At 45.5% G+C, this 23,104-nt stretch overlaps 1 protein-coding gene and 1 pseudogene across 1 annotated transcript in view; both read right to left on the reverse strand.

The window, feature by feature from the left end:
• Positions 1-23,104, reverse strand: part of SEMA3D (semaphorin 3D) — a 248,212-nt gene that overhangs the window by 224,479 nt on the left and 629 nt on the right. The window lies entirely within an intron of this gene.
• Positions 3,028-21,675, reverse strand: LOC138783273 (cell division cycle-associated protein 7 pseudogene; annotated as a pseudogene).

The following is a 23,104-nucleotide window of genomic DNA, read 5'->3' on the forward strand; positions in this document are numbered from 1 at the left end:
CAACATGCGCTTAGCCATTTCCATCAGGGAGTGGGAAGGAGTCCCCGCCTCCATCTCCACAGCATACTGCCAATGGGTACTGCCTCCATCCTCCTCATTCTCCTCATAGCCCTGACCCTCCTCTGGTCTGTCAGGAAGGCTCATCTCCTTCTCCTCCACCCATCTCCCCTAAGAGTTCTTGTGCGTTCAGGTCCTCCCCCTTCAACTTCCTCTCCCTCCTACTCCGCCAAGCCTTCCTCCAGCGACCCAGGCTGCGACAGTGGCAAGACCTATTCCCCCTCGCCACTGAGTTGCATGAGCATCAACTCCAGTACATGAAGCATGGGTATGATGGTGCTCCGTCCTGTGTCTTGTCCACTGACCAGCAAGGTGGCCTCCTCAAAGGGTCATAGCAAGCAGCAGGTGTCACGCATGAGCTGCCACTGGCCGAGCTCCAGGTTACACAGGGGAGTCGCCGTGTCCGCCTGCATCAAGAGGAAATCCGTCAAGGCCTTCCTCTGCTCATAGAGCCGGCCCAGCATGTGGAGGGGGTAGTTCCACCGCATGGCTACATCGCAAATCAGACGTTGCTTGGTAAGACCATTCCTCCGCTGCAGGTCGAGGAGGATGTGGTAAGACGACTTGAATGACTGAAATGGTTACACAGCTTTCAAGCCATTGACAGCACAGTCTGTAAATGGGATTAAGACATTAGAAAGTGTGTAACTATTATGTATAAAACATGTGCCATATACGGGGTGTGCCTCATACCTCCTTGACGCAGCGTGGAGAGAATGTTGCTCCTATTGTCACTCACCACCATCCCAACTTTCAGATGGTGTGGAGTCAGCCACGAGAGGATTTCTATCTCGAGCAGCTCTTCCCCTCTGTGTCTCCTTTCCCCCAGGCAGGCTAGGTGCAGCACAGCGTGACACCTCCGTCCTACACCCAAGTGGTACAAGGGAGGACCACTGGTGATTGAGGAGGCTTTGGTCCTACTGGAGATGGGGTGGAGGAGGACCGCGACACAGGAACCCTGCTGTGACAACGGGGGGGTGTCATCGCCCTTCCCTGGCCAAGTTGCTGGGGGTCCGCCGGCCATATTACATTTACCCACTGAGCAGTAATGGACATATACTGCTCTTGCCCGTAATTACAGCTCCATATGTCTGTGGTTAAATGTACATGTCTCCTCACTGAATGGCTCAGCGAGTGAGCAGCCTTTTCACGAACATACCATACATGACCGGCACAGCCGTGTTGGAAAAGTAGTGTCGACTCGCAGCAGAGCTGCTGATGATGTAGTTCTCTAACAGAAATCCCTGATCTAAAGAGCTGCAGCAGAGGTATAGAGCTGGCTGTCTCTGCAGTACATGAACACTATGCTGAGAGTTGTAGTTCCTCAGCAGCTATAGGTAATTTGAAGCTCTCTCTGCATCATATTACTGATAGCTGATGAGAAACTACAACTTCCAGCACCGAGTGCCGAGTCCACCACTTTAAACGGCAGAGCCTGGAGCACCAGCAACTTGGCCAGGTGGGCGTTCAGCTTGACTACTGCGGGATTGCTGGGTGCATATGTCTGCCTCCGGTATAGGGGCTACTGCTAGCAACACAGGGGCCACCAGCTGAATAAGGGAGTGAGGCCACACTCCCTTCCACAGAGGAGGTCTGACTGTGTTAAAGGCCCCCCTGACTACTGCTGCTTCCTGCTGCTGTTGAACGCGGGTTTACCTGGGCCTGCTGTGACCTGCTATCAACTCGTTTCTCCCAGGCGTAAAGGTAGTGGCGCTTCATATCGGCAGCCATGGCACTGGTGCCAGGATGGCAACTCTTGCCTCTTTTAATACACCTGTCGCACAGGCGACAGATGACCACATAGGTATCCTCCTGGCATTTTTTAACCCCTTAAGGACAGAGCCAATTTCGATTTTTGCATTTTCGTTTTTCCCTCCTTGTGTTTAAAAGGCCATAGCACTAGCATTTTTCCACCTAGAAACCCACATGAGCCCTTATTTTTTGTGTCACTAATTGTACTTTGCAATAACAGGCTGAATTTTTGCATAAATATCATTACGAAACCAGAAAAAAATTCAAAGTGTGGTGAAATAAAAAAAAAAAAAAAACGCATTTCTTTTATTTGGGGGATTGTGTTTTGTAACATGTATAACTTTTCTTGTATCTGATGGCCGGTAAAAAATTCCAACAATTGTTAACCAATATACGTCCCTAAAATCGCTCTATTCCCAGGCTTATAACGCTTTTATCCTTTGGTCAATGGGGCTGTATGAGGTGTCATTTTTTGCGCCATGATGTGTTCTTTCTATCGATACCTTGATTGCACATATACGACTTTTTGATCATTTTTTATTACATTTTTTTCTGGATTTTATGCGACCAAAAATGCACAATTTTGCACTTTGGGATTTTTTTGCGCTTACGCCGTTTACCGTGCGAGATCAAGAATGTGGACTACTCTTTATTGTGTTTTGTCTTTCTGTCTTGTCTTTGTGTCCCACCAAGCCAGTACAGGGACCGCCGCCAAGTTGCCCGGCGCCATCTTATGGCGGATTGCGGCAAGCAGGTAGGGACAGTGGGTGGGGTTCAGCGTCAGGGCTCACTGTCTTATATTGTCCTGCTGTTAGGTTCCTGACACATGCACAAGGTATATATTTGTGTCTCAGGAAAACACGTATGTCATATACACTCTCGCAAGGGTGCCACTGTAGTACTTGGATATCTGTATAGCACTTTTTTGTTTGTTTTATTCTACAGACATGTGCAAGAGATATATATTTGTGTCTTAGGAAAACACGTATGTCATATACACTCCCGCAAGGGTGCCACTATAGTGCTTGGATATCTGTATAGAATTTTTTTAGAGTTTTATTCTACAGACATGCACGAGGTATATTTTTGTGTCTCAGGAAAACATGTATGTCACATACACTCTCGCAAGGGTGCTACTGTAGTACTTGGATATCTTTTTTTTTTTTTTTTTAATTTTATTAATTTTAAAAACAGCAAGTACAGGTCTTCCTTCTAATACTAGTCATCGTCATCACTCTCCTCTTCCTTTTTGCCACTTCTATCCCGCATCCCTTTAAGATAGGTGTGAACATCATTGTAGCCGTGGTTGTGAGCCACATGAATGAGGATGCCAGTAGTGCAGCGGCCATCCCGTTGGCGACAAAAACTACAGTTACAGATCCTTTTACATGGTGGGCAAGTCCAGTCAGGATTTAGAAGAGCCTCCCGCACAACTTCTCCATATCTGTTTCTGAGACACGGCCCACAGAACTGGCCTTGGATTCCACGACACTCTTTGTTGCGGCACTTTGTCTTTGTATCTAGAGTTTTCTGTCGGCACTGACGACAGGTGGAACCCTGCACAGCATTGTACACCTTCTCGCTCACATTATCAGCAACATTATTCAGTTCATCTCCTGTAATATCCTCCACTGGTCGCACAACATGGGGAATGGCATGGATGCTGGGCCGAGCAGGTCGCCTTCTTCTCATCATTTGTTCTCTATTTTGCTCAAGATTTTTCTCCCTTTCTTCCACAAATCTATCATTGACTCCTGGTTCAGGTACGGGTGACCCCTCCCCCCCCCCCCACTGCATTAGCATGCATCAAGTGTCGAGGTCTAGAGGCTCTCTCTGGATTCCTCCTAGGTTGAACATTGGCAAGAGATTCACGCGGACGTCTTTTGTATCTCTGAGCACTGGCACCCTGATCAGGCTCTGCCTTCAGTTGAACTGGGAGCTTCTCCAAGTGTGTCAAAAGTTTTGCAAGCATAGCCTTGTTATCCCTGATATTCTTGGCTCTCCTTTCGCCCTCTCTATTTTTCTCTCTCAATCACTATATGTTTCTCCTCTCCGCTTTACTAATAATCTTTTTTTCTTTGTGTTTGTTGAATATCTTCTCAGCACAGTACAGCAGCATGCAGCAGCAGGGTTTTGTAACTGACGAGCTGTGTGCACTGGTAACAGTCTCCTTCTTCTCTTTCTTTGCAGACTGCATTGTGCGGTCACGCAAATCCTCTTAAAGCTATACCGACGTCATAGGGGTGGGCTAGTGCAACATCCCTGCTGATTAGATTTGTTCCGGGCATCATGGGAAAGAACTTTTCCTGCCGGGAACACTTCCTGCTTCGGAGCGGACTTCCAAAAATCCGATCGGACTTGGACTTTTTGGAAAATCCAACCCGGATCCCATACCTGCCGATCGGTTCGCTCATCTACCTACCATACTACATTCAAATCAATGTGTAGTGTTTTGATCCAGCGCAATCTGAAAAGGTATCTGTCCCTTCCACATTCTGACATGTCACACATCACCTCAGGCAAAGGTAGTCGACTTAGGTCCTCTGCTTCTAAAAGCCTGTATACCTGGGTGTGAACTATGTACCAGGGTATCCCTCAGGTTCTTAGCTCATCTATAGGGCATTGGAGGGTGCATTGGTAAGATGGACGCCAGGGTCTCATCACTTTGTAAAATGGGCCAATATTTCTCAAAAACTGCTCTCACTTCCTTAATTCTCGAATCATAATTCATAATAGCTCTTACCGGTTGTTGGTCATTATTCTCATTTCTTTTCGGAGGTTTGGCTTGTATCAACTCAGTTATTTGTGTGTCCTTAGCACATATATATGCTTGTCTTATTTTTTGGTAGTTGTATCCTCTTTCCTGAAAGCATTCTGCCAAATCCACTGCTTCCCAGGTCTCAGCAGTTGCCGTGGGTGCCCGGTTATCACTGACAGCCAGGCCCCCCTGCGGATGACACGGGTGCAGCTTCTGCTCCTATTTATACAAGTTTGGTTTCATTAGTGAACAGAGCAGGCACCTTACATAACCAATGCTCGCACTCCACTCCTACTGTATTCTAAAAATTTGTGAAAGTGTTGCCTATTTACCAATATCCTCTGCTGTCCTCAGAGAAAATTGATGTTACGCTGCTGTTCCACCGCAGTCCATGGCGGAAACTGGATGATTGACTGGCTGATTGACTTTTTTTTAAATTGTGATTTTCCAATATTTGGCACTTGTACTATTACAGAAGGACAAATTTGTTAATGCATGATCTTGTACAAGTACTGTAGCTACTATAGTTTGACTCTTCTATTGCAGTTAGTTAGGATTTGGTTTGCAAATATTAAAGAACTTGACCCAAAATTCGCAAACCCCGGGAAAAAAAATGTCTGGCTGCTTCGATCATCTCTATTTATTATATACATTATTTACAAAACAGGATCGCTCCGGCCCCGTTTGGGATACGCTTTCAGTCTTTTATATGACATTTGTGCATCAGCGGGGGGAAGAGGGGGGCCATCTATAAGGGGGGAAGAGGGGGGCCATCTATAAGGGGGAAGAGGGGGACCATCTATAAGGGGGAAGAGGGGGACCATCTATAAGGGGGGAAGAGAGGGGCCATCTATAAGGGGGGAAGAGGGGGACCATCTATAAGGGGGGAAGAGGGGGACCATCTATAAGGGGGATGAGGGATGAGAGAAGAGGGGCACCATCTATAAGGAGGGAAGAGGGGGACCATCTATAAGGGGGAAGAGGGGGCCAATTATAAGGGGGGAGAGGGGGACCATCTATAAGGGGGGAAGAGGGGGACCATCTATAAGGGGGATGAGGGAAGAGGAGCACCATCTATAAGGAGGGAAGAGGGGGACCATCTATAAGGGGGGAAGAAGGGGACCGTCTTTAAGGGGGGAAAAGGAGGACAAGCTCCTATAGGATTAGCACCCTCCTCTCCTGATATCCTCTGTGCTGCTGTGACCTCCCCTATAAGATCAGTACCCTCCTCTCCTGACATCCTCTGTGCTGGTGTGACCTCCCCTATAGATCAGCACCCTCCTTTCCTGAGCATCTCCCTCCTGGCAGGCTCAGATTCTCCCCTGGTGGGTCTTTGAATGGATTCTTCCTGTCAAGCTTCCGGGTGCCTGTCTCAGAGGTCTCAGAGGTCGCAGAGGTCCTCACTCCCTTTCCCCTCCCCCTCACTGAGGAGAGGACTGCGTGGGACCTTAGAAAGGAAACCTGATCTCTCCAGCAGGGATGTGACATCATGGAGCATACTAGAGCATCTGTCACAGTGGCTGACAGGCTGAAGGAACAGAGAAGAGCCAGAAGAGAGAAGACCTGTCATCTGCCCAGATCAGGTGAGTATGAGGTTTTGTTTTGTATTGGCACATCAGAGCAGGGGTATATACTATAGAGGCATATATCAGAGCAGGGATATATACTATAGGGCATACCTCCCAACTTTTTCGCAGAGGAAAGAGGGACAGTCACGGCAATGAGCCATGCCCCCTGTAGCCACGCCCCTCAAAAACGCATCACCTGTTACCATTAAATAAGAAACAAATAATATCACCAGATCTTCACCACATAGTGACTTATCCCCCTTATACCATTACCACATAACATCCACTATACACAGAGCAGTCCTCTCCCTCAGCAGTGACCATATAGCGGTAGATGAGGCTGTACACCTGCAGACCTTATAGGTGATTGTATTGCCGGTATTTGGTTAATCATGTATGCCCCTATGTTGTATTCCTTAGTATGCCCCTATGTTGTATGCCTCTATGTTGTCCCTTTAGTATGCCCCTTAGTACCCCCTTAGTATGCCCCTTAGTACCTTCTTATTGCCCCCTCAGTATGCCCCTTAGCTCTTTCTTAGTACCCCCCTTAGTATGCCCTTAGTACCCCCTTAGTATATCCCTTATTACCCCCCTTAGTACCTTCTTAGTGCACCATTAGTATGCCCCTTAGTACTCCCTTATTATTCCCCTTAGTACCCCCTTATTATGCGCCTCTCAGTCTCGTGGAGCTTCTGGTGCAGGCTTCCATAGTTGCCAACAGTATGACCCGGTAAGCCCCGCCCCCATCGCGATAAGCCCCGCCCCCGGAACCCACCGCGGGGGTAACTAACCAGCAGAGTACACAGGGCTAGAGGAGGAGAGACGCCATGGATAACTAGAAATATGGTTAGAGACTGACCCATTATACTTACCATATTTCCAGTTGTGCATGGCGTCTCTCTCTGGCCCTGTGTACTCTGCTGGTTAGTTAGCGACGGGGGCGGGGCTTACCGGGTCATACCTGTTGGCAACTATAGGCTTCCTCTTCCAGCTCCACGGCGCCCGCACCCTTCTCACATCATCTGTGCCAGGCAGGAGGGGAGTGTGCACGCCCCGGGGCTGGAAGAGGAAGCCTGTACCAGAAGCCTGTGCATCACCTCCTCAATGTTAGGAGCGGCATACGCCCAGCCAGTAGGTGTCGCTGTGAGCACTCATTAGGAGCGCTCACAGTGTAAGGGCTGCAGCTGCCGGTGCAAACTCCGGGTGGGGGACAGCGGGACACATGGGGGCCGTTCCGGGACAGCGGGACATGACCCCAAAACCGGGACTGTCCCGCTGGATCCGGGACGGTTGGGAGGTATGCTATAGGGGCATATATCAGAGCAGGGGTATAAATAATAGGGAAATATATCAGAGCAGGGGGCATATACTATGGGGGCATATATCAGAGCCGAGGGCATATACTATGGGGGCATATATCAGAGCAGGGGTATATATTATAGGGGCATATATCAGAGAAGAGGTATATATATATATATATATATATATATATATATATGTGTGTGTGTGTAGCCTGTGTGCAACATATGACATGTAGCCTGTGTGCAGTGTATGATATATAGCCTGTGTGCAGTGTATGATACATAGCCTGTGTGCAGTGTATGGTATATAGCCTGTGTGCAGCCTATGATATATTGCCTGTGTGCAGTGCATGGTATATAGCCTGTGTGCAGCCTATAATATATAGCCTGTGTGCAGTGTATGGTATATAGCCTGTGTGCAGCATATGACATGTAACCTGTGTGCAGTGTTTGATACATAGCCTGTGTGCAGCATATGACATATAGCCTGTGTGCAGTGTATGGAATATGGCATGTGTGCAGTGTATGATATATAGCCTGTGTGCAGTGTATGATATATAGCCTGTGTGCAGCATATGGTGTATATATAGCCTGTGTGCAGCGTATGGTATATATAGCCTGTGTGCACCATATGACATGTAGCCTGTGTGCAGCTATATATGCCATGATCCTTAGGGTATATTCACATGTAGCATATCCACTATAGATTATACACAGCCTTTAAGTACTTTCCGCTCTTTACTGCTTAAGGTAGTTTATATGGTTGGGAACTGCAGATGGGACTTAGACTTGCAAGTCCAGGTTCTGTCTGCGATTCACAACTGCACATGCTAGCTGTGGTGGCTAACACAGTGGGCAAGAGAGCACAGAAAGTGCTAAAGTGCTGTGTTTTAGTATTTAATTAGGTGGGAAAACACTGCGATGCTCCCCCCTCCCCCCATCCTGTGTCTAGGGCCTGAGGGCCTGGCATCTTCCTCTGGACTGCAGCCTCTAGGGACCATCATCTGCAGAACAGAGGAGGATGCTGAGCCATACAGCCAGGAGTGAGGAGAGGTAGGTGCTAAGTCCCCTACAGTAATCAGCCACCTGTATAGAATGCTGTATGGTTTATTTGTGGGGGAAGAAAATGGGGGGGGGGGGGGGCAACAAAATTGTTGCCAAGGGCCTCCACCAACCTTAAAGGGGTTGTCCAGCGAAAAAAAATTATTCACAGAATAACACACATTACAAAGTTATACAACTTTGTAATGTATGTTATGTCTGTGAATGGCCCCCTTCCCCGTGTCCCACCACCCCCACCCGTGTACCCGGAAGTGTGGTGCGCTATACATTACCTGTCGCGTGCCGACCACGGTCTCCGATCGTCAGCAGTGACGTCTTCTTCGGGAGCTTGGCGGATCTTCCCGAGTGCCGGCCGCCCTCTGCAGCGTCATCCGAAGCTCAGCCGCGATTGGCTGAGCATAACTGTGCTCAGCCAATCGCGGCTGAGCAGCTGATGACGTGGCCGCGTCATCAGCCGCTCAGCCGCGATTGGCTGAGCACAGTTATGCTCAGCCAATCGCGGCTGAGCTTCGGATGACGCTGCAGGCCCTGGCCGGCACTCGGGAAGATCCGCCAAGCTCCCGAAGAAGACGTCACTGCTGACGATCGGAGACCGTGGACGACACGACATGCGGTGAGTATAATGCACCACACTTCCGGGTCTAGCGTGGGTGGGGGGAAACACGGGGAAGGGGGCCATTCACAGACATAACATACATTACAAAGTTGTATAACTTTGTAATGTGTGTTATTCTGTGAATAATTTTTTTTCGCCGGACAACCCCTTTAATCCGGCCCTGTCCATATGTATGTACTGTATGCATATATGTGTGTATGTGCTCTTTGTGTATTGTCTGTGTGTGTACTATGTATGCGTGTGTGCGTTTATATTAATTCCTATATATATATATATATATATATATATATATATATATATATATATATATATATATAATTGTAGCAGGTTGAATGGGTTAATCTGGCAAGGCAGGTATATTCCTCTTCGGCTACTAAGAGGTTAACCTGGAGGCTGATCTCCCCACAGGTGCAGGTGGATTAAAACCCTAGCTAGTATGATGGGAGTGGAACTTGGAAGCAGCTTGGTGTGGACACTGCTTTGCTGCTGATACTGGAGCTATATACCAGGAGAGACTTCTAACCTACAGATGGGTGAGAGATAACACGATATCTGCTGTGACTGTACTCCAGGAGACTGTACAGGACTGTATGATTTCTGTGAACTCTTATTTATGCCATTTGAAAGACTTGTTTCTGCTGAAGAAAGCTGTATTTTGTTTCTGGAGTCTCCATGCTTGGAAATAAAGCTGCTGACACGTCTGGGTGACAAGAAACCTGCGTTTAGAGTGTCTCTTTACCTGAGCTCACACCCCAAGCTGCTACAATATATATATATATATACACACAGTATATACAGTATATTCTGTGTTGGAAGGAATGAAGCCAAGCGCTTTCTTCCTACTGAAGATTCAATCATCTCTAAACCTTGCTTGAAAATGGCGAAGGTTGTTCGCTGAAACGTTGCTCCGGTTTTTCTTTTGTATGCTGCACCTTGCTCACATGGAATAAATTCACCAGCTTTTTTCACTACCAACTAGTGCTTTGGATTCTCATTCTCTCTCTCTCGTTATATATATATATGTACATTGTCCTGCCCAGACAGCCCCTTTAGGCCAGATTCACATGTACAGGATTGCATGTTGTGAGTTCCACAGCTAAATCCTTTGCAATCCCGTGTCCTGACATTTTCTATAGCTTTATATGCTGGCAGTAGACTTTTCCGTATTTAAAGCCACTTCCCTTTTAACCCACTGCTGCCTGGCTAAAACATTACCCGCCCGCACTCCCGCCTGCTCCTCCGGCTCCCACCTCCCTGACTTACCGCTCAGTCAATCAGTGGGTGCAGTAGGGTAGTGCACTGTTTGGCTAAACAGGACACCAGGGAGTCAGGAGCCTAAGAAGTAGGGGATCATGCTGTGTTAAAGTTAAATGGGCACTAGCACAACCAATAACTGGGTGTTTGCCCTGGCTGCAAGAGAGGCTAGCTATGCCTCTGTTAGTAGGAATGAAGCCAATCGCTTTGTTCCTACTGTAGATTCAATCATCTCTAAACCAAATACATGAATTGATCATGGTCCTAAGACCAGACACATTAGCTTTAACATTACTGATATCACATTTAACATGTTAAATGAAAGGGCAAAACTGCCCAAAGCGTGTTACTTTTTGGTCAGATGTTGGTGGGTCTCCATGATGAAGGCTCGACCCCTGGCTGTGCCTAATTTTGGCCTCCCCCTTACCCCCTCTCGTAAAGAGGGCACCTTTCTCCTTGGTACAGTTCCTTTACAAGTCCCTGCACCAGACACTCTTACCACCCCCTTAGGGATGGTCATCCACTGACTGGCTGGCATCATTGGTGACCCGGGTCACTGGGGCAATCCGTAAGCCCTGCACAGAGATGGCCTCTAAGGTAGTGTGCAATGAGAAATTGTAACCTATTGGTGAGCTTGACAGCCAAAACGATCTTTTCTTGGGTATCACAGTGGAGGTAACCACTGCCTCAGGCATGGCTGCAGTGGGAGTGGTAATAGATTTGATTTCTGGACTTTAGGGATTAGCCATTAGGGATTAGTAGCACAGCTGGAATTTGACATCAGTGTGATGAAATTTTTCCTGAAAAAAGAGGGTGGTGTTTGACCAGCAGAGGCGTTACAGGTTCCTAAAAGACAAACAACATAAAGGAAGCCTGTTTGTGAGTCGGTGATTAGTCAAGTGGGATTACCTCTTGAGTATCTATACAACCTTAAAGGGGTTATCCAGCACTACAAAAACATGGCCACTTTTCCCCCTACTATTGTCTCCAATTCAGGTGCGGTTTGCAATTAAGCTCCATTTACTTCAATGGAACTGAGTTTCAAAACCCCACCCAAACTGGAGACAACAGTAGGGGGAAAGTGGCCATGTTTTTGTAGCGCTGGATAACCCCTTTAACCCCTTAGCGACCCATGACGTATCTGATACGTCATGGTGCCGCTCGGGGTGTTCAGAGCGGGGTCCCGCCGGGACCCCGCTCTGAACGGCGCTGATCCCGGCTGACACGTGCAGCCGGGCAGTGCCTCTATTAGCCGGCGCGGGTCCCGTTGCCGCGCCGGCTAATTAAGCCTCTAAGTGCAGCTGTCAAACCTGACAGCTGCACTTAGAGGCTTCAGACCTCACGTCCCTGGTGTCTAGTGGGACGGATCTCCCCCCCCGCGATGCGATCGCGGGGGGGAGATCCGTTCTTCTGCCCGTGCCGGGCCTCAGCGTCGGAATGACGCTGATCCCGGCTCGGCAATAGATTGCTATGGCCTGCAGCAGGCCATAGTAATCTATGACCGATCTAATCGATCTTTGCTGTGTATATACACAGCATTGATCTCTATGAGAGATCAGTGCTGTCTATATACAAGTCCCCCAGGGGGGCTTCTAGTTACAGTAAAAAAAAAAAAGTAAAAAAGTGTTTTTATTAATAAAAAATCCCCTCCCCTAATAAAAGTCCAAATCACCCCCCTTTTCCCATTTTATAAATATAAATTAATAAATAAATAAATAAACATATTTAGTATTGCCGCGCGCGTAATCGCCCGAACTTTTAATTAATCACATTCCTGTTCTCGCACGGTAAACGGCGTCAGCGCAAAAAAATTCCAAAGTGCAAAATTGCGCATTTTTGGTCGCATCAAATCCAGAAAAAATGTAATAAAATACAAAAAGTCAAAAAGTCGTATATGCGCAATCAAGGTACCGATAGAAAGAACACATCATGGCGCAAAAACTGACACCTCACACAGCCCCATAGACCAAAGGATAAAAGCGCTATAAGCCTGGGAATGGAGCGATTTTAAGGAACGTATATTTGTTAACAATGGTTTGAATTTTTTACAGGCCATCAGATACAATATAAGTTATACATGTTATATATCATAGTAATCGTAACGACTTGAGGAACATGCATAACAAGTCAGTTTTACCATAGGACGGACGGCGTAAATGCAAAACTCCCCGAAATCAAAACAAATTCGTTTTTTTTTCAATTTGACAGCGCAAATGATTTTTTTCCGGTTTCGCAGCATATGTTATGGAAAAATAATGCCTGTCATTGCAAAGTACAATTGGTTTCGCAAAAAATAAGCGCTCATATACGTCTCTAGGTGAAAAAATGCAAGCGCTATGGACTTTTAAACTTAAAATGGAATAAGCAAAAGCGCAAAAACGAAAATAGGCTTTGACCTTAAGGGGTTAATTCTATCTGTTTAAATTCTGCAAAGATTTCATCTAGATTTCTCGTAAGACATCTTTTTCCCATGGCCCATCATTTCAAACCTGCTGTTTGGTTTATGCCTACTATTTTTGTACTGTATATGTAAAGGTATACATCTTTGCCTCAAAACGACATACTCTATCTGTCTATTGCTCTCACAGCTGTTTTATGTTTTAGATCCTATTCTCGGTTTCATGGTGGTGGAATCCAAACCCTCTGCCCACATAAAAGTCTTTGACTATTTGTAAACCTTTAACTTATTACACTACACTATACTACAAGTTCCTTCATCCACTACAAGTCCCATCATCCCTTCAGTAATTGTTTTGTGTTTCACTGGTATGTTTCCACTACAAGTCCTATCATCCCTTCAGTAATTGTTTTGTGTTTCACTGGTATGTGTTATGTCTTTTATTGGTATGTCTGGTTGTGTATAACATAGCTTGGCACCGTCTTTCCTTTTCCAGCTGATAAGCTTCTCCCATCTGCTCTATCTTCACCCATTTTCACACCTGAGTTCTGATCAAGTCTGATTCCACTTCCCTTTAAGTAGTATAAATTTAGATCTAAGGTCTTATTGTAGACCCTGGTCTCATTATAGAACATCTTAAAATGCCAGCTTAAAGTTTAATATTTAGAATTAGGCCAGAATTGGGTCAGAATTGAACAGAATGAACAGCTCTCCAAACATACTTTTGTAAGTGACAAACTACTTAACCATGAAATATTTCCTCAACTTTCTATCTGCCCTCATCTACATGTCTTGTGTTTTCTTTTTATCCTACCCACCCTCCATCTGCACTGAAAATCAACTTTACATCAGCCCCTCTCTCCTCCCCTCCCCTCCCCTCCCCTATGTATTGTTCCCATACTCTGTACACTCTCACTCACCTCCCTATAACTGCTTCCACTGTGCAGCACAGAAGTCGCTCTCACAAGTCTTTTAACCTCCTGCTAAACCACCTGCTGTCTCTCTCTATCCTTCTGCTTCTGGCTGCTGGTGACATCTCTCCTAATCCTGGCCCACCTTTCTCCCTCGCTAGTGACCCTCTCTTACTTCCCTCAAATAACTCTCTTAGCTTCACCAAGAACCGCTATTTGCCATCTTCTGCTCCCTCTGTCTCTCCAGTTTCCTTTACATGTGCTCTCCTAAATTCTCGCTCCGTGTGCAACAAACTCACGGAGATTCATGATCTTTTCATCGCTAAAACCTTCACCCTTCTGGCTCTCACTGAAACCTGGCTACAACCATCTGACACTGCTTCCCCTGCTGCTCTATCCTATGGTGGTCTTCTTCTCTCTCACACCCCCAGACCTGAGGGTAGGCATGGTGGAGGAGTTGGGGGTTCTTCTCTACCCGCAGTGCACCTTCCAGGTCATTCCCCCTGAGCCCTCACTCTCTTTCCCCTCCTTTGAGGTTCACACCCTCAGACTCTTCCGCCCACTTCCCCTCAGAGTTGCTGTTATCTATCGTCCCCCTGGCTCTCCTCGACAATTCCTCGACCACTTTGCAACCTGGTTCCCTCATTTCTTATCTGCTGAAGTTCCCACACTAATCCTGGGCAACTTCAACATTCCTGTCAATACTCCTATTTCCTCTCACGCCTCTCAGCTTCTCTCTCTAACCACCTCTTTCGGCCTCTCACAGCTAACAAACTCTCCCACACACAAGGGTGGGAATTCCCTGGACCTGATCTTCTTCCGCCACTTTTCCATCTCCAACTTCACAAATGATCCCTCAGAGTTATCAGACAAAACCTCCTCTCTTTCACAATTACAAACAATTCACCTTGCCAAACAATCTTATTTCACCTCCCTCATTTCTTCTCTGTCAAAAAGTCCAAAATGCCTTTTCGACACCTTTAATTCTCTTCTCAAAGCTCAGTCACCCATCACTGACCTCTGCGTTGAAGATTTGGCCTCCTACTTCAAATCCAAAATTGACACCATCCGTTCTGACATCACCTCCCAGCCCCAAAGCCCCATAGATCCCACTTCCACCTTCTCTTCACTCTCTGCTTTTGATCCAGTGACAGAAAGGAAGAAGTCTCCAGGAAGAAGTCTCCAAGCTCCTCTCCTCCTCTCGTCCTACTACCTGCCCTAGTGACCTCCCTTCCCTCCTCCAGTCCCTCTCACCTGTTGTCACTACTCACCTCACTAAAATATTCAACCTCTCCCTCTCCTCTGGTTTCTTTCCCTCCTCATTCAAGCACTCTGTAATTACCCCGCTACTGAAAAAAACATCTCTAAACCCATCCTGTGCAGCCAACTATCGACCTGTCTCCAATCTCCCCTTCATCTCTAAGCTCCTGGAACTTCTTGTCTACTCTCGCCTTACTCGCTATCTCTCTGATAACTTTCTTCTTGACCCTCTACAGTCCGGCTTCCGACCCCTTCACTCCACTGAAACTGCTCTCACCAAGATGTCAAACGATCTGCTGAAGGCCAAGTCACAAGGAAACTACTCCTTGCTGATTCTCCTGGATCTCTCAGCAGCGTTTGACACTGTGGATCACCAGCTTCTCCTCTCCATGCTCAGCTCTCCTGGTCATAAGGACTCTGTTCTCTCTTGGTTCTCTTCCTACCTCTCCGACCGCTCCTTCAGTGTATCCTTCTCGGGCTCTACTTCTTCTCCCTTACCTCTCCCTGTTGGGGTTCCCCAGGGATCAGTCCTGGGTCCCCTCCTCTTCTCCCTCTATACAGCCCCCATCGGACAGACCATCAGCAGGTTTGGCCTGCAATACCATCTCTATGCTGATGACACCCAGTTATATACCTTCTCCCGTGACATCTCCCCTGCCTTCCTGCAAAATACAAGTGACTGCCTATCTGCTCTCTCTAACGCTATGACCTTTCTGTTCCTCAAACTTAATCTCTCTAAAACTGAACTTCTTGTATTTCCTCCCTCTAACAAACCTAAACCCGACATCTCACTCTCAGTCTGTGGTACTAGCATCACTCCTGTGCATCAAGCTCGATGCACAGGACTCATGCTAGACTCTGATCTATCCTTCACTTCCTATATCCAAGCTCTTACACGCTCCTGTCATCTTCATCTCAAAAACATCTCCAGAATCCGTCCATTTCTCACCACTGATACCGTTCAGACTCTGACTGTCGCCCTGATCCATTCCCGTCTTGACTACTGTAACTCCCTACTAATCGGTCTTTCTTTCTCTAAGCTCTCCCCTCTCCAGTCTATCCTGAACGCAGCAGCCAGGCTAATCTTCCTCTCTAGCCGCTATACCGACGTCTCCCTTCTGTGCCAGTCACTGCACTGGTTACCCATTAAATATAGAACACAGTTCAAACTCCTCACCCATAAAGCTCTCCACAACTCTGCCCCTCCATACATCTCCTCCCTCATCTCCACCTACTATCCTTCCCGTGCTCTGCGTTCTGCTAATAACCTTACACTAACCTCTTCTTTAATCAGAACTTCTCATTACCGCCTACTAGACTTCTCTCGTGCTGCACCAGTTCTCTGGAACTCCCTACCCAAAGACCTCAGACTTATTTCCAACATCCCCAGTTTCAAGCGTGCCCTGAAGACCCATCTCTTCAGGCGTGCTTATAACATTCCGTAATCTCGTCTCCCTTTGCTATCCCCTCTCCATCCTCTCTATAACTTATTCGGTGCTAGTTACACTGTCCTTGTTATCTGAGCTTAGAAAATGGCTTGTGACTGGCTTGCCCAGTCACCTATAGGCATTTAGAGATTCCATGTACAATGACTGGAACATTAACAAATAAAGCACTTGTTGCCTCTCATGTTACTCCCAGTCATCCTAGTCTGTAATCTCTTGAGAGTAGGTCACTTATTTGCTATTTTAATTTATTCATTGTATAATTTAATATATAACCTGTAATGTATTTATATATTTAAATAAGCGCTGCGGAATCTGTTGGCGCTATACAAATAAATATTATTATTATGTACCTCCTAAATTGCACTTTCCTATACAAAACTGACAAACCAATGCCTTTAACATTGAACCATGTGTACTAATAAAGGTGATTATCAACTAAACACATGGTTTGTCCAGAATCCTTGTCATAATGTAGCTTGTGTTACTGTATTCACACTGCTTCAACACTCCCATCACAGTACCAGGGCAGTTTCTAGGGCATCTTGGCAACAGGGCGAACCTTGATAAAAGCGGGCTTTTATCAAGATTCAGGTTAATATGAAGAAGCAGTGTGTGTATTGCGGCATAGAGCAGTGTTGCACCCCTGAAAAGCTTCATTTCTATCGCCCACATAAACCCTTGAAGGACATACTTTAAGTCTCTTCTGCATACAATATAATGCCCTGAAAGTGAGAAAGACCTTACCAATAATACCACTGCATGTCTAAATAATACCTCCACACCATTACCCCTATCACTACAGACTCTTAAAAAGAACAGTTACATCCAGTGACTCACAGGTGGCGTCTTCTCTGATCAGAGTTGTTCACTTTTCCTTTTTCTCTCCATCCAGCTCGGGCCATCTTAAAGTCCTCTCCTGGCCATGAATCTTCTTACCAGAATCTGCCAGAAAAACATTTTAGGCTCCTTGATCCAGCACATATAGTAGTTAGGTCCGCTGTGCCCCATGAGGTTTTAAGCCCCTCTGTGTCACCACACATAATAGTAGTAAGTGCTCTTTATAGTAGTATCAGCTTCCCTCCCCCTGCAGTTACCATATAGTATCAGGTAAAAGCCCCCCCTCCATGTAGTAGTATCAGATTTCCTTCCCCTGCAGTCACCACATAGTAGTATCAGCCCCCCATATAGTAGTATCAGCCCTCTTCCCCCTGCAGTCACCATATAGTATCAGGTATCAGCCCCCTCCCCCCATGGAGTAGTATTAGTTTCCCTCCCCCTACAGTCACCATATAGTAGTAACAGCCCCCCTCCCCCTGCAGTCACCATATAGTATGAGTTATTAGCCCATCTTTTTATTATTAACCCCCTTCCTGTAGCAATCACCTTATAGCATCAGGTGTATGTCTGTCCCCTCCCGCGCAGCCCCAATAGTCTCCAGTGCCCCCTGTGCAAAAATAATAAACACTTTACTCACCTAGCTTCCGCTGCCTCCTGACTCTTCCGGCATCCTCTCTTCTTCTCTTCCCCGCTCTGTACCTCTCTGCTCTGTCGCACAGTGACGTCAGAGCGCTGGAGCAGGGGTACAGAGTGGCCTATTTTGACCGCAGGCATAACACTGTCTGTGGTCACAAGAGCCAGTGGCACTTCGCGTTGTCAATCAAGGTGCCCTGTCTAATTATAAACCTGCCATTAGGCACTTGTCCTGGCGCAGCACCTTGTGATTGACGGGCGATGCGTCCTGTGCGGTAGCACAGGTCGCACACCCCTAAGGCCGGCCCTGTGCTGTACCGCCCTCCGGGAAGGGGGGCTGCTGCTCTGAGTCCGGGCACTGGGGGGGATGCCGCGGGGCCTGTGATGCCGTGAGTCCGGTTGGCCGGGCACCGCCGGGTGCCCCCTAGCTGTCGGCGCCCCGCGAGGTGACCAGGCCCGCCGGTCATAGAAATGGCCCTGCACAGTACTATAGCCCTATAGCTAGTGAATAAAGCATGCCTATGAAGTAGATAGGTGATAAGTTATTATCTTAAGATAACCCCTTTAAATCACAACAGGGTTCACAACAATTATTTTGTGAAAGCATTTTAGTTTAAAAAAAAAAATAGCATTTTAGTATTTATTCCCTTTTTCTGAGATAGTCTCCTTTCACTTCCACTATATTATTATTATTATTATTATTATTATCTTTTTTATTTATTTTATAAATAATCTTTGATGAGAAGTCAAAAACAGGTAATATTGTAAACAATAAATCCTATTTTTAGTCATGCAGGTAAAAGAGTGAAGTCCACAGCTCCATGAAGTGAAAAAATGGTAGAAAACTTTATTCCATAAGCTTTAAAAATCCATACACAGTAAGTTTTCTACGATTTTTTCACTGCATGGAGCTGTGGCCTTCACTCTTTTTCATCATTATCGCAGTGAAAGGCCTGGACTATTTCTCCACCTTGTTTGCACTTTCTGGGACCCACCCTGCTAATCCTACAGACACACAGTGAGCTGGTATAATCTGTTATTTTAGTCGTGCAGGTAGGAAGATTAATACCATTTGGGGGAAATTCATCAAGGGCCTGTTTTGAGTATTCACCCCAAAATTTGCATAATCAGGAATTTAACCCTTAGGCAACCCTGGACGTACCCGTACGTCCAGGGCTGCCTCCATGTGTTCAGAGCGGGGCCACGCGGAACCGCTGCGGTCCCGGGTGCCGCTTGTAGCCCGAGACCGCGGCTATTAGCGGGCACAGTTCGATCGCCGTGCCCGCTAATACAGTAATCGGATGCAGCTGTCAAAGTTGACGGCGTAATCGCCCAAACTATTAATTAATCACATTCCTGATCTCGCACGGTAAATGGCGTAAGCGCAAAAAAATCTCAAAGTGCAAAATTGTGCAAAATTGTGTCAAATCCAGAAAAATTGTAATAAAAAGTGATCAAAAAGTCACATATGCGCAATCAAGGTACCAATAGAAAGAACACATCATGGCGCAAAAAAATATACACCTCATACAGCCCCATAGACCAAAGGATAAAAGCGCTATACGCCTGCGAATAGAGCGATCATAGATTTGTTAACAATGAAAAAATTCAGCCTGTCATTGCAAAGTACAATAAGTGGCGCAAATAATAAGGGCTCATGTGGGTTTCTAGGTGAAAAAAATGCAAGTGCTATGGCCTTTTAAGCATGAGGGAAAAACGAAAACGCAAAAATTGAAATTGGCCCGGTCCTCTAAGGGTTAAGTTCAATTTTTCGTTTACAACTTTTTAAAAAAAATTATAAAAACTGGTGCAGGCTTATGTCTGGTGAGTAGTGTATGCGGTATTTTTTGCAACTTTTTTTTGCAACTTTTTACTTAGACACATTTACTACTCATTTTCCATAAATCACACAAAATATATAGGAGAAAAATACACACCAACGCACACATTAGACTCCTTAGCAAATGCACCACTTATGTTACAGAAATAGGGTAAATTGTAGCGAAGAGTTACACTGGCTCAGAGCTAAAATAGATTTTACAAGCATGGCACAAGGCCCATTTCAGTGCCCAATTTATTAAGAGATGTATTCCACATAATAAATCAGAGAAGTGCAAAGGAGTGGATTTTTATATTAAGATCAGCATGTGATATGCTGGTCTTGATAAATTCCCCCCTAATGTTTTCCCCCAAATGTCAGTCCAGCGTTTATTGACACAAGCCTGAGATATTTCTCAGCAAGTACACAGTAAAATAATTCTTGACCTTTGCAGACCTAGCATGGTGAGAGTAACCCCTGGAATTTAAGTACACCAGCGATGACAGTCTGAAGACAAGTCATTTTTTTTGCTACTAACCTATGGTGACCAGATGTCCATTTTAATTCAAACATACATTGTTCTAGAAATCTGTTGAGAGGTATTCATGGATTGTCAGGTCAAATGTCACTGATTTACATAGTAAGATGATTGTGTTTTTTTTCCAAAGGTATGTAATAGAGAATGTAAATATGTCTCTATCTATCTGTTTATCTATCTATCTAGATACAGGAGAAAGCCGCACGTTCAAAACCTCATGAAGCGGGTGCTGTACAAAGTCAGTCCCCCCGCTTGGGGATCCCCAATAGTATGCACAGATATTCCGCAGCACACCAGCATACGTGGAAAAGGTGAAATATTTATTACAAAAAATGTAAAAAATACAGAGATGCGACGTTTCGACCCTCTCACAGGGTCATTATCAAGCATAGTGGGAGTGTCACAATGGAGTCTTTATATAGCTATCACATTAGCATAAAAGTGACATCATCAAATGATTTACATCATTAAATCATTTGATGACGTCACTTTTATGCTAATGTGATAGCTATATAAAGACTCCATTGTGACACTCCCACTATGCTTGATAATGACCCTGTGAGAGGGTTGAAACGTCGCATCTCTGTATTTTTTACATTTTTTGTAATAAATATTTCACCTTTTCCACATATGCTGGTGTGCTGCGGAATATTTGTGCATATCTATCTATCTATCTATCTATCTATCTATCTATCTATCTATCTATCTATCTATCTATGTAACAGAAAGTATAAGCAGCACAGCTCACAAATGCATACGGGTGCCATCGGTCCTGGATCCTGACCACAGATCGTACTCAAATAGCAAATAGATAATCCACGGCACTCACGGGGTTAAACGGTGAAAAAAGTAAGTGATTTATTGCAGCATTCCAAAACAAGATACAACGTTTCTGTAACCTCACTTTACCATCCTCAAGTGTAAAAAGTGAAATACATCTGGGGTGTATATACCCACACACAGCTCAGTGATTGGTTTACAATAATTGCAAATGGTTCACACATGTGATAACAAACATCAGGGTTGTGCAAAACAAAGTTAGGTTGTGCTGATTAGAAGGACACTGCCCACTGTGGGCGTGTGTGTCCAAATGCATGTGACATGGTCATGTGATCAGTTAAGTTCCCACCCACATTGTTGTTAGTGACTCTTGAACTTTTGCCCAAGCTCTAAGCCGGACTGGTTCGAATTGGACTTGGACTTGACACGACTTATACGTAGAGTTATCTTAACAGTGTGGTTTAGTAATGTACCTAAAACGGTTTTCACTAATGTTCATTGTGATACCAAGGCTTTCAACCTGGACCGGCAATTTTTCACCTCCCATTCTACCTGCAGCAGTTGAAACATTTCAAAATTTGGTTAAAAATGATGTAAGACAATTGCGTGATATGTTTTTTGAACAGGTTTTCCACCCCAATCTTACCTCTGAGGAGGTTACATGTCTTCAGTGTCTGATCCATGACCGCGATCTAGTCATCAAACCCGCCGATAAAGGCGGGGCGATCGTGGTCATGGTTCGAGAGATGAATTTGAAGGAGGCGGCTAGACAACTCAATGATTAGGAGGTATACCGTGTTTTGTCTAATGACCCGAAATTCTCCATTCAGAAAAGAATTGATGGTATTATTCAGGAAGGTCTTAACCAAAATGTGATTGATGAGAAGGTTGCTGAATTCCTCACTGTTACCCATCCTAAAATGCCACTCTTGTATTTCTTGCCTAAGATTCACAAGAGTATGGTCAACCCACCTGGGAGATCCATTGTGTCAGGCAGGGGGTCCATCACTAACACTATCTCCATCTTTCTTGATAGGGTACTAAGACCCTTAGCTACCAATACCAGATCATTTATATAGGACACCACCGACTTTCTGAATAGAATTTCAGATTTGAGAATACGAGAAGGGGCACTATTGGTAACACTAGACATAACTAGTCTCTACACATCAATTGATCAGGATATGGGACTGTCTGCGGTAGCCGCCTCACTACATAAACTGAATCTCACTAATGTTAAATGTGATTTCATCATGCAATTGCTGACTCTGGTCCTATCACATAATTATTTTACATTTGATGATGTAATCTATTTGCAGCAAAGGGGCGTGGCCATGGGCGCGAACATTGCGCCCACATACGCAAATATTGTGATGGCACACTTTGAGGAGCATCTTGTCTATGTGGCGCCCCAGTTCCAGAATGTGCTGGCCTGGTGGCGCTACATAGACGACGTGTTCCTCATCTGGAGGGGGGATGAGGACACGTTATTGAGATTTGTGGACATGCTCAATGGATTGGACCATACCATCAAGTTTACAGCTAATTTTTTTAGAACAAACATGCAATATCTAGATGTAGAGGTAACAGTGACACAAGAGAGACTATCCACTAACATTTACAGAAAACCGACAGACTCAAACACCACATTACACTATTCTAGCTGTCATCCGAAAAGGATGATACGCTCTTTGCCATATAGCCAAATGTTAAGGGCTAGACGTATAATCGACAATACATACAACTTGGATGAGGCCTTAACCAGAATGACAGGGGACTTCCGTGACAGGGGATATCCTGATCGTTTACTACAGACATGTAGACAGAAAACCACATTACTTCCTAGAGAGGAACTACTTAAGAAAACTAACAGACATGACTCACAAAAAAGGATACCGTTTATATCGACATACACGGACTGTTCTCCACATATAGGAAGGGTAGTAAAGAAACATTGGAAGATACTTAGTGACACATATAGTGACATTCAAGAATTTAGAGCACCACCTTTACTATCATATAGGAGAAGTCAGAACCTGAAGGACAGACTAGTGAGAACAGACATCAGCAAGAAGAAGACAGTGCGACAAACACTTTTGGGTACATATCAAA

Source organism: Dendropsophus ebraccatus, chromosome 1 (genome assembly GCF_027789765.1).
Source record: "Dendropsophus ebraccatus isolate aDenEbr1 chromosome 1, aDenEbr1.pat, whole genome shotgun sequence".
Lineage (NCBI taxonomy): Eukaryota > Metazoa > Chordata > Amphibia > Anura > Hylidae > Dendropsophus > Dendropsophus ebraccatus.